This window comes from Martes martes (genome assembly GCF_963455335.1).
Source record: "Martes martes genome assembly, chromosome: 5".
NCBI lineage: Eukaryota > Metazoa > Chordata > Mammalia > Carnivora > Mustelidae > Martes > Martes martes.
In genome coordinates, this window is record NC_137892.1 from 36,884,986 (window position 1) to 36,895,416 (window position 10,431).

At 40.4% G+C, this 10,431-nt stretch overlaps 1 protein-coding gene across 1 annotated transcript in view; it reads right to left on the reverse strand.

Moving 5' to 3' along the window:
* FER (FER tyrosine kinase) overlaps positions 1–3,340 on the reverse strand; it is a 462,185-nt gene extending 458,845 nt beyond the window's left edge. The window contains exon 1 of the mRNA XM_080803660.1: positions 2,906–3,340. The gene's annotated coding sequence lies outside the window, so the exon portion shown is untranslated. The remainder of the gene's footprint in view (positions 1–2,905) is intronic.
* Between the last annotated feature and the right edge of the window lie 7,091 nt (positions 3,341–10,431).

A 10,431-nucleotide genomic window follows, 5' to 3' on the forward strand; every position in this document is an offset into this window, starting at 1 on the left:
GATAAAAATAGTAAAGAAAGAAGAAAAGAGGGAGGGAGGGAGGTAAAAAAAAAAAAAAACCAAAAAACTGGACCTTCAATTAAAAAATATTTAAACATCTTATTCTTTTTGAAGTTCCAAAACTATGACCTGCTTGTTCTTTTTAATCTCTCAGGTGGTGTGGTAAATTAACCATACATAACCATACATGCCAAAGTCAAATGAGATATGGAGAAATAGTATCAAGACAATCTAAGATCTGAGATATAGCTCTTAATTTCAATATTTAAGAAATTAGTCATATAAATGAGCTAAGGATGAAAAACATTTAGGGTATACTAAAACTAAAAAGCAGGATTCGAATAATGCAGAAATTTCCTAAGTATGGAAAAATTACAAATATACATATACTTATATTCATTTATTATTCTTTCATTATAAGGTTCTGTGTTAAAACATTCTTCTAGAAACACCATGAAACAACACCCAAGATAGTTTTGAGTCCTATCAAAATACTGACTTAAATGTTTCTAGATAATTATTTCATTGTCCATGAAATAGTTCTACTAAAAAAAGTTCCCACTAAAGTTCTACTTTGCTTTTTAGTCCTACTAAAAAAAAGTTTATTATTGACACACTGAATAATTGATAAACGCTAATAATCGAAACACTGAATAATCGAAAAAGACAGTCCTTTAGACCTGTCCTCAGAAAAAGATGCTCATTCAAAAGTCAAGTACAAAACTATCATCTGTTACTATAGGAGTCCAATTTTAAAACAAGCTTTTATTTGTATAACAAGTTTATTTGATTTCTTTTTTTTCTTATTATCAAAATGCAACTTACTCATCTGGGCCCTGATGTACAAACATGACTTCCTACTCACTCACAAGATTGTTTTGTAAGTCTCATGGAAATTAAATCACTATAGTTTTTATAAACACTATTTCCATCTGCAAGCCGAAATAAAGCTCCTTACAATATTATGGTATGTTATATATTTATGCCAGTTTTCAAACTTGATCATTTCAGGTCCCCTTTTCCTTAATATTTACTATATGTAACGGCTATCTGGGAACTGTTATTGCTGTGTAGGTGGTTGGATAGTTACTGCACAATTCAAACTTACCTCATTGTTTGAAAATTTTCATGGTAAATAAAAAAGAAAATTAAATGGCAGCTTGAAAGTTCACAGACCAGAGTTATAACAATGTAATAGTTGAAGATGAAATGAAAGTGATTTGTCTACCAAAAGTGTGAGTTATTACTTCCAAACCACTGACATCAACCTTTAAGGTAATGCGGAAGCTGCATTAACTAGACCCTAAGTAATTTACCTGGTATGTATCTAATGCTGCCTACCATCAGTGCAGAAAAGAAACAGATCTTGACCAAAGGCCTTTCAGGGAAAAAACAGGGCAAAGGTTTCCAAGTATGCCTACCTATTCTCTTACTATATTCTCAGTACCTTTCGAAGTATAGTTCTCTTGGTTCAAGAGTACTAGCAAAAATGATTCCTGGATTACCATAGATTACATTCAGTCTTCCTTTGCATTCTGACAAATGAGTGCTTCTTGAATATTTCTTTCTAAGGACTATAAAGGTATACCAAGACTACCACAGTACATTCGTGAAATAATTACATTTTGCAAGGTTTTTTCAAATCATAGTCCCATTCCATAGGTTAAAGTGTTAATCACTAAAATAGTTTTGGCTTTTTATTAATTTCTCTGTAAAACACTTTAATACATAGTGCCTTCACTGGGGAAATTGTTTTATTATCTTAAAATACCTGGGAAAGAGGAAAATGGTACTACTGCACCTTTAGAACAGTTTATGTCAAAGTGACAGTGAGACCACTAATAATATACGCAGCTACTTAAGAATTAAAAAAAGAAAGATAAAGCCATTTTTTTTTTCTCACCGTTAAGGAGAAAGAAAATGAAAGGCTACCAGCCTTAATAAATTATTAGATTTGGGACTGCACAGCACTAAAAATCAAGATCACAAACGTACAAAGTAAAAAACGACAACCTCACAGTTAATTTGTGCACGACGTACCCGGCCCGGCTCTACCAACACCAACCGAATTAGCGTTTCAGAAAGTTGATAGTAAGAAGACAGAGGCAGAAAACTAACCCTCGAAAACTAAGCCTCGAAAGACCTCCTCAACCCTAAATGGCAAAGAGATTACAGAGCAGAAATTGCCCGGCTGCATGAGCTTCACACTTAATAGTTTTTCTCCTGACTGTGTCTTGGGGGTCACCTCTGGCCAGGACAGGAGCAACGATCGAAGGTGGGGATAAAAGCGGGAGAGAAGCTGATGCCTGGGAGATGGGCTGGGGGCGGGCTGCGCGCGTCAAGGGAGACTTCAGGGCGCTAGAGGTAGGATGGCAATGAGGGAACACCTAGGGGTTGGGGGTAGCCACCCCAGCTGGAGGACCGAGCCAGGAGAGGAGCGCTAGAGGAGAAGGGGGTGCGGGCGTGATGGGTGGTGCCCACAGCAGCGCTTACTCCGCCCCACACCCCGCAGCCCACCGACCCGGCGACGGGGCGGGGCTGCTGCGCCCGCCTCAGCCCTTTCGCGCCGGCACCCGCCCCCTCAGCCTCCAGTCCCGGGTTGGTGGGAGGGGCCGGCCTCGCCGGGCCGGGTCTACAGCCCGGCCTGAGCCCCAACCAGGAATGCTCCGTCGCGGGTGGAGGACGGGCGGGAGACCCTGCAGCCTGGGTCGGGAGTGGGGGGTGGCCGAGGGCGGAGGAAGAGCCTTCGGCGCAGCCGCCGCAGCCAGGGCTGAGTCCCAGGCGCCCCCCTGCGGGCAGGGAGTGTTGCCCCCGTTCTCCGCTTGTCTGCCCTCCACTTCCCCCCCCTCCCTCGGCGTTGCCCCAGGCAACAGCGCCAGCCGCCGGCGGCGCGAAACTCACCTACCTAGAACCTGACAAGCAGGAGCCCCTCAGAACCGGGAGCCAGTCGCCACCCCGCGTCACGGGGGCCGCCACAGCCAATGGGCGCCGCTGTCACGAGCCTCTGCGGCCAATCAAACTGCACTCCGGTCTTCGGGCACCCTCGAGGCCCCAGCCAATGGGCACGAGCTGGAGGCGGGAGCTGCCGCCCGGCCCCCAACCCCCTCCTCCCTCACCTCCCAGGAGGCGGGGCGCGGCCGATTGGCCCTGGACCCGGAGGGGTGGGATTCGGGCTCTAGGCCAGGTGGGCGCGCGCGGACCTGGGGCTGCGGGCGCGGCGATGGGGAGGCGTGGGCCTGTGGCTGCCGCCGTCTGGGTCCGCTACCCGGCTCGGGTGGGGTCTCGAGGTCCTCCTGTTCGTACTGCCCTCCTGGTCCCTGTGACCCGCTCCTCTCTACCCGGCGTCCAGGGCTGCGGGGGTGGGAGTGAGGGCGGGATGGGGCGGGAGGCGGACGGCGGCGTCACAGGAAACTTTGGGAGGCTCGCCTGGCCGCGACCGGGAAGTGGCCGGGCCAGGGGCTGATAAGCTGGGGCCGCCTGGAAGGGACTACCCCGCGGGTCGGCAGCCGGAAAGGAATTCGGAGGGTGGGGGCGGAGGCGTGATTAAAATGTTAAGTGTGCCCGCGGGGTGCTGGGCGAGCCCGGGAGCTGAATCCCAAAGGACGGAAGCTGCTTTGGGGCCGCGGACCCCACACCCTTGAATACGCACTTTTCACGCTCAGAATCATTGACCTTTTACTGTACATTGATACTTTTAGAATGGTTTTCGGCGAAGGCAGGAACTGTGTCTTTCTCATTCCTGTAATTCCCAGTGCCTCAGACTGTCTTTTAAAAAAGAGGGTTAGACACTCAATGCTGGAATTGGGATGGATGCTGTTAAACCTAAAGCAGGTCCTACGAGTGGCCCCCATGTAATAATAAGGCCTTACCTCTTCTAGAGTCTAGAATGCGCGAAGAACCCAAGTTGGTTTGCTCTGCCAGTGCGGATTGTTTCAGAAGCGTCCTTCACCAAAAGAATTTGGTGGAAAATGAGTAATGTGAGCTAAACAAAGATAACTAGGTGATCTGTAACAGTATGATAGGTGTTATTAGTCACTAACGGAGGGTGTGTTCCCGCAGCCTACTTTTTTAAGGCATTGTATCCTGTACATTGGTTGAACCACATTCTTTGCCTGGGGCAAATTAGCGTCAACCTCCATCTCCACCCTCCCCCTCTAAAATTTTGGATTATGTGGAAGCCAAAGAAGAATGATGAATACTTTTTTTCCGACAGTGTTAGTTGTTTAACCATAGTGAACAGCTCTACACATAAATCTTAAATTGGACTTTTCTTATCCACTGTTTCAAAGTCAAGAGAAAGCAAAACATGCTGTAAAAACAAAAAAATAAGAGTTAATTCTTCCTCTTAAAGATGTGAGAAGAGATTTCTTTTCTCAGAACATTTGCTTTAGAAAACCTGTAATTGTTGAATACATTCTTATTTCTTTGAATCGTATATATATAAACGTCCTTTATAAAACTAGTTAGGTCTCCCTCAGCCAATGTTTTGTCAGCTTTACATTCCAGAAATGTCTTTAAAGACTTGGGAGATAATCAAGATATCACTCTGAAATGTGAACATCAAGAGACATACCAGTTTCCAGAAATGGATAAAGAAAATGTGATATACAGATATAAATATCTATATAGATAGACAGATGCACATACACCTAATGAGATATGATTCAGCCAGAAAAAAAGAACGAAAGCTTGTCACTTGCAACCTTGAGGATGGACCTTGATGACATTGTGCTGAGTGAAAAAAGTCAGGCAGAGAAAGACAAATGCCCAATGAACTTACCTTATGTGGAATCTTAAAAATAAATAAATAAATAACTCATAGATACAAAGAGCAGATTGATGATTGGGAGTAGGATTGAAATGGATGCGGGGAATCAAAAGGCACAAACTTCCAGTTATAAAATAAATATACCATCGGTATGTAACTATGTACATCATGGTGTATATATATAGTTAATAATACTATATAGTTAATAATACTATATTAAATACTTGAAAGTTGCTGAGGTAGAAAATCTTAAGAGTCCTCATCACAAGTTAAAAACAAAAACAAAAAACTCATGTAACTATGTTATGGTTCCAGATAACTATACTTAACATGGTGATCCTTCTGCAATATATACAAATACCAAATCATTATGTTGTAAACCTGAAACCAATATAATATGTCAATTATACTGCCATAAAAAGCAAAGGGGGATAGCACCCACTTTCCATGGGAAACTAAGAGTCTAACTTCAGTAGGAAAATCACTCCAACTTGCAAAACTACCTTCTGTCATAAAGATAAGAGAAGGTTGTTTCTCCTCTGGATAAAGGTAATTAGTTAACACAGTATGGTCACCCCAATTACACAATAAAATTAAAATGAATTATGTGTGCAAATGGTATTGTCAAGGCCTCTTATTTGAGAAGTGGTTATTGTTTATCTTGAAAACTTACATAATGGGTTTTATCTGTTTGGCTATACAAAGAAGTGAATTTTTTTTCTATCTTTACAATCTCTTTCCTAATTGCCTGTAATGCACATCACATTCTGGTTTAATGCTGTGTTTTATTCCTTCATTACCTTTGTGAAAAGGATGTCTGGGTTGGGAGAAGGATTTTATTTTTAATTTTATTTCCTCATATACTTATGCCCAAAATACTGAGACTAGGAAGGTAAGGAAAGTTGTTACATTTTAGTTTTTAATTTGTTCTCAAAAATGATATCAGATTAGATGATACCTATTGCTGAACTACAAATACATTTTAATAGAATCAAAAATGATAACAAGGTTAATGTTTGATATGTATTTTGTAGTGACTGCTAACTACATAAACTAAGCATATGTAAAACAAATTAGTTTTCTGTGAATATTAAATGTTGTGATATATATCATGTCAATATAAATGAAATCCATGAATGTCTGTGTATTAAATCATTATGTAAAGCCAAAATACAGCTTTGGGGATTGCTCTGCCATAGCATATCTTTTCCAAGAACCTGAGGATTTCTATACCTTTATACAAAGGGAATCTAAATCTGGAAGGATGTGTTTGGTAAATTAATTATTACATATTTGGAGAAAGTAGTTTCAAATAAAAGTTTAATGGTGAATTAGAACGCTTTAATATACATTGTGTGCGCATGTTTTTATGTGTGTGATAAGGAACTCAAATCTCTGAAAACAGAATCTTTCCAGTTCTTCAACAATTTTCTGGGTTCTTACCTATTCACTCAAGAAACTTAAAAACTGCGTGCCATATGCCAACCATTGTACTAAGAAATTTAAGTTTGAGTGAATGTACTTGAAGTAAATGAATGTGCAAAAACCTATACTGCATTTTTGAAGCTGAAAAAAGCAATTACAGCAAATCCACTTTAAATTTTCCATCTGTTTTAATTATCACTTTGCATTGCAACAAATTTAATAAACACTTGATTTCATCTGACTTCAAAAATACTGTGCAACTTTTCTTACATCTTGTAAATCTAGGGAAAGTATGGAAGAATAAAGGAAAATAATTTCCTGTCTACATGATCCATAGGCTTTATAAAATATTAGACACCCCCACATAGCCTAGAGGGACATGTATCTTAGTTGAAATTGTTAGCATAGGGTTATTTTTTTTTAAGATTGTATTTATTTATTTGATAGAGACACAGCGAGAAAGGGAATACAAGCAGAGGGAGTGGGAGAGGGAGAAGCAGGCTCCCTACTGAGCAGGGAGCCCAATGCAGGGCTCGATCCCAGGACCCCCAGATCATGACCTGACATGATCTGAAGGCAGACACTTAACGACTGAGCCACCCAGGCACTCCTAGCATAGAATTTAAGAGACTCTTCTATCATTAAAATTTAGATCTATACCAAGTACTACCATGACTTTTTAAAATGCCAAAGTACTGCCTAGCTACAGATTAAAAAAAGCCCTTTGTATATATTCCATTTTAGCAAATACAACTTTTGTCTGTTCTAATAATATTACTTACCTGGACAAATGAATACAATAATGTGGATGTCAAACCTTCAACAATTAATTAAAAATGATTTTAGGGGCACCTGGGTGGCTCAGTCAGTCAAGTGACTGACTTTTTTTTTTTTTTTTTTGAGCTCTTTTTCAGCTCAGGTCATAATCTCAGGGTCATGGGATGGAGTTCTGTGTGAGGCTCCACGCTGAGGGGGGTTCTACTTAAGATTCTTTCTCTCCCTCTTCCTTTGCCCTTCCCTTCCCCCACTTAAATAAATAAATAAACAAATAAAATCTTCATAAAAAATTATTTTAAAAGTTCTTTCCTTACCCTATTTCTCTACCACTTATCTTTACCTCTCCCATTTTCCTGTTTAATAGTTTCTCATAATTCACTTCAAGAGAGATCTTGGCTGTGTGCCATCTCAGTACAACAGTCACCATACCTACCCCTCACTCTTTCCCTTAACCTATAGTTCTCTTTCCTCCTTTCTGCCGTCGCCTTTGCTTTATGACTCTCTGCCCACTCTAATCCACAATTCATACTTAACTACCAGCACAAACCTCATAAAATGGAGATCGTGATGAGGCACGCAATACGGAAATCATAACTGTCTTTATTCTATACATGCTGCAGTGTCTGTTTTCAGTACATACATAAATTTCCTTGATTTTGAAACATGTTCTCTTGAATAAATACTGTCACTAGCGGTCACATTTATGCAAGATTTTCTTTTGGTCTTTTTTTTTTCCCTTGGCTTTGCAAATTGCTATATGGCTTCCTTTATTTTACAAATGTGTGTAAGGAAAATGAAGGAGGGAAGGAGGGGAGAAAAGGTGAGATAGAGTTGGAGGAGGAAAAATCTCTATTCTGTCTTCAAACTAGGTAACAAATCCATTAAAACTCCATCTCACAACCATCCTCCTAGCAAAAGGCTGGCTGTCCTCTAGCACTCTGATATTGTTTCCCCTGCTTCCCTGACTGGCTCACCATTGAGAAATATGACTGTCAGTATCCCCAATCAAGACACGTCCTCCCCAAAATGCCCTGGATCACTCAAGGCCTGTCCCTTTTTATGTCATCCTTTTCTCAGAATCTACCTCTCCTTTTCCTCATTCCCTTCTTCCTAGTTTACTGGGACTTCAAAGATAACTGTCAAATGTGTGCCAGTGGGGGAATGCTGGAATAATGACTTCCAAATGTGAGTAAGTACACTAGTTTCATCAGAAGCACCTGAGAACCTTTTCAAAAATACCTACTCCTCGATTTACCCTCCAAAGGTTCCAACTTGAAAAGTCTGGGGAGAGTTCAGAAAATCTATCTGTTTGGAATGAGAACAATGGATCTGGTCAACAGGGTGGATTAAATATAGGCACTTATCTCTGCTCCTTCCCCAAACTCCCTGGCACAGCATAAAGACAGATCCAGATCACCAGGAATCCAAGGCCCAGGGATCTCTGAAGGCATTCATGAGAAGAAAGGCTGAAAACAACAGAACTGGTTGATAATCTATATTAGGAGGTGGTAAACCTTCACATTACTTCCCAACCAAACAGCTAGGTAACATACTGCCCTAACCTAATCCAGAGACAATATGATATATTCCCTGGCAAGGGTGAACTGGAGAAGCTCTGGCCTTGAAGACATGGAGATAGCTAGCTGAGTATAGAAGTGAGGTGTCTTACTGCACACTGGAGTGAAGGGAGTAACTGAAGGTCTGCATACTGAACTATGAGAATCCTGTCCCACTTAGCTCCTATAATGGCACTTTCCAGATTTGTATCCAGCAGAGAGGATATCAGAGGATTCCTCTGAAAGGAAATTGACTTGCCTAATGAAAAATACTTTTATGGATACTGGAAGGTGATTTCCAATAGTGCCATCACCTGCCTAATCACATTAAAATGAGGTCTGCCAATCTACAAGTTCCAGCCAGCAGGCAACTTCTCTCATTCTTACATATGAATAAACATCTGGGGATCACCACACTCTTTGTGAAAACCACACAATAAAACAAACAAACAAAATCTGCAGAGGTTGGGGGTGGGGTGGAATTGAATGTAACCAGAACAGAAAACAAACAAACAAACAAACAAAAACACAACAACAAAAAAAATCTGAGAACTATTAGTGATATCCTTAAACAAAGAAAAGATTCATGATTGAAAACAGGATGCTCTTTTTTTAAAGAAATTTTCAAAGGAAAAAAATGATCTTTTGGAAATTAAAAAATAAATTTTAAAGTTCAAAACAAGTAAATAAAATGAAGTTGCAAAGTCTCCAAAGAAGAACAGAAAGACAAGCAGTTGAAAAACATGAGAGAAAAGAAAATCTAGGATCAATCCAGGTGTGTCTGGTATTTTCACCATAAGCGTTTTTGCTGTAATCATCACTGCTGCTAGCATTTTCTCACATAACTGATTAGCTGTAAGGCAGTTTTGTCATAAAAGATAAAATAACTGACTGACAGTTTTGTTTCAATTCTCCAGGGACAAAGCTCCCATTTTTATATTATATAAATCTTAGCTAGGCCTCATAATGGTCTATACAGCAGACATGGTGGTCTTAAAACAGTGAATGATAACAACTACATTTATCGCCTTGATAGAAAATACGGTGATAAAATTTACTGGAAGTGTGAAATAGTGTAAAGCCAGATTACATACTGTCCTAGAAAATGGTAACACATCAGTTGCAACAATAACAAAGCTCAGTTAGAAATGCGTTACATTAGCATCTCTTACACATTTCCCATTGAACTTTAGAACATCTATCAAAGAGCACGTGAGGACATGCCAAGAGCAAACAACAGTGTAGAGGGCTTTCACAATGCAATACAAAGCTCAGTTAAAAATATTGCATTTTGGGGGCACCTGGGTGGCTCAGTCAGTTAAGCATCTGCCTTCGGCTCAGGTCACCACCCCAGAGTCCTGGGATCAAGCCCTACGTCAGGCTCCCTGCTCAGTGGAGAGCCTGCTTCTCCCTCTGCCTACCGCTCTGCCTACTTGTGCTATCTGTCTGTCAAATAAAGAAATAAAATCTTCAAAAAAAAAAAATATATATATATACTGCATCTTAGTATTTGGAAGACTGATGCCTCTCTTAGTGAGCAAAGAAATTAATAATTTTATTAATTTGTTCATGTTTTGCTATGAGCTTTTTAAATGTCCCTCCTTAATTTTTCCTTATTTTATCTTTTATGATAAAATTGCTTTAGGGCCAATTAGTTATGCAGTGAAAAATTTATGGCAAAAATGCTTACAGCAAAGATGCCTACCCCAAAGATATTTATGGCAAAGTACCTAGAACCCAATCGAGGAGATAAAATATCCAGCCTGGAGTTCCAAAAGGAGAAGAGGTGGGTGGGGGGAGAGGTGGAATTATCAAAGAAAGACATCTTCCCAGAAATGAAAGAAGTGTTTTTCCAGATTGAAATCCATCTAGTGATTGCCTTGCAAAATGAATAAAAAAGACTCA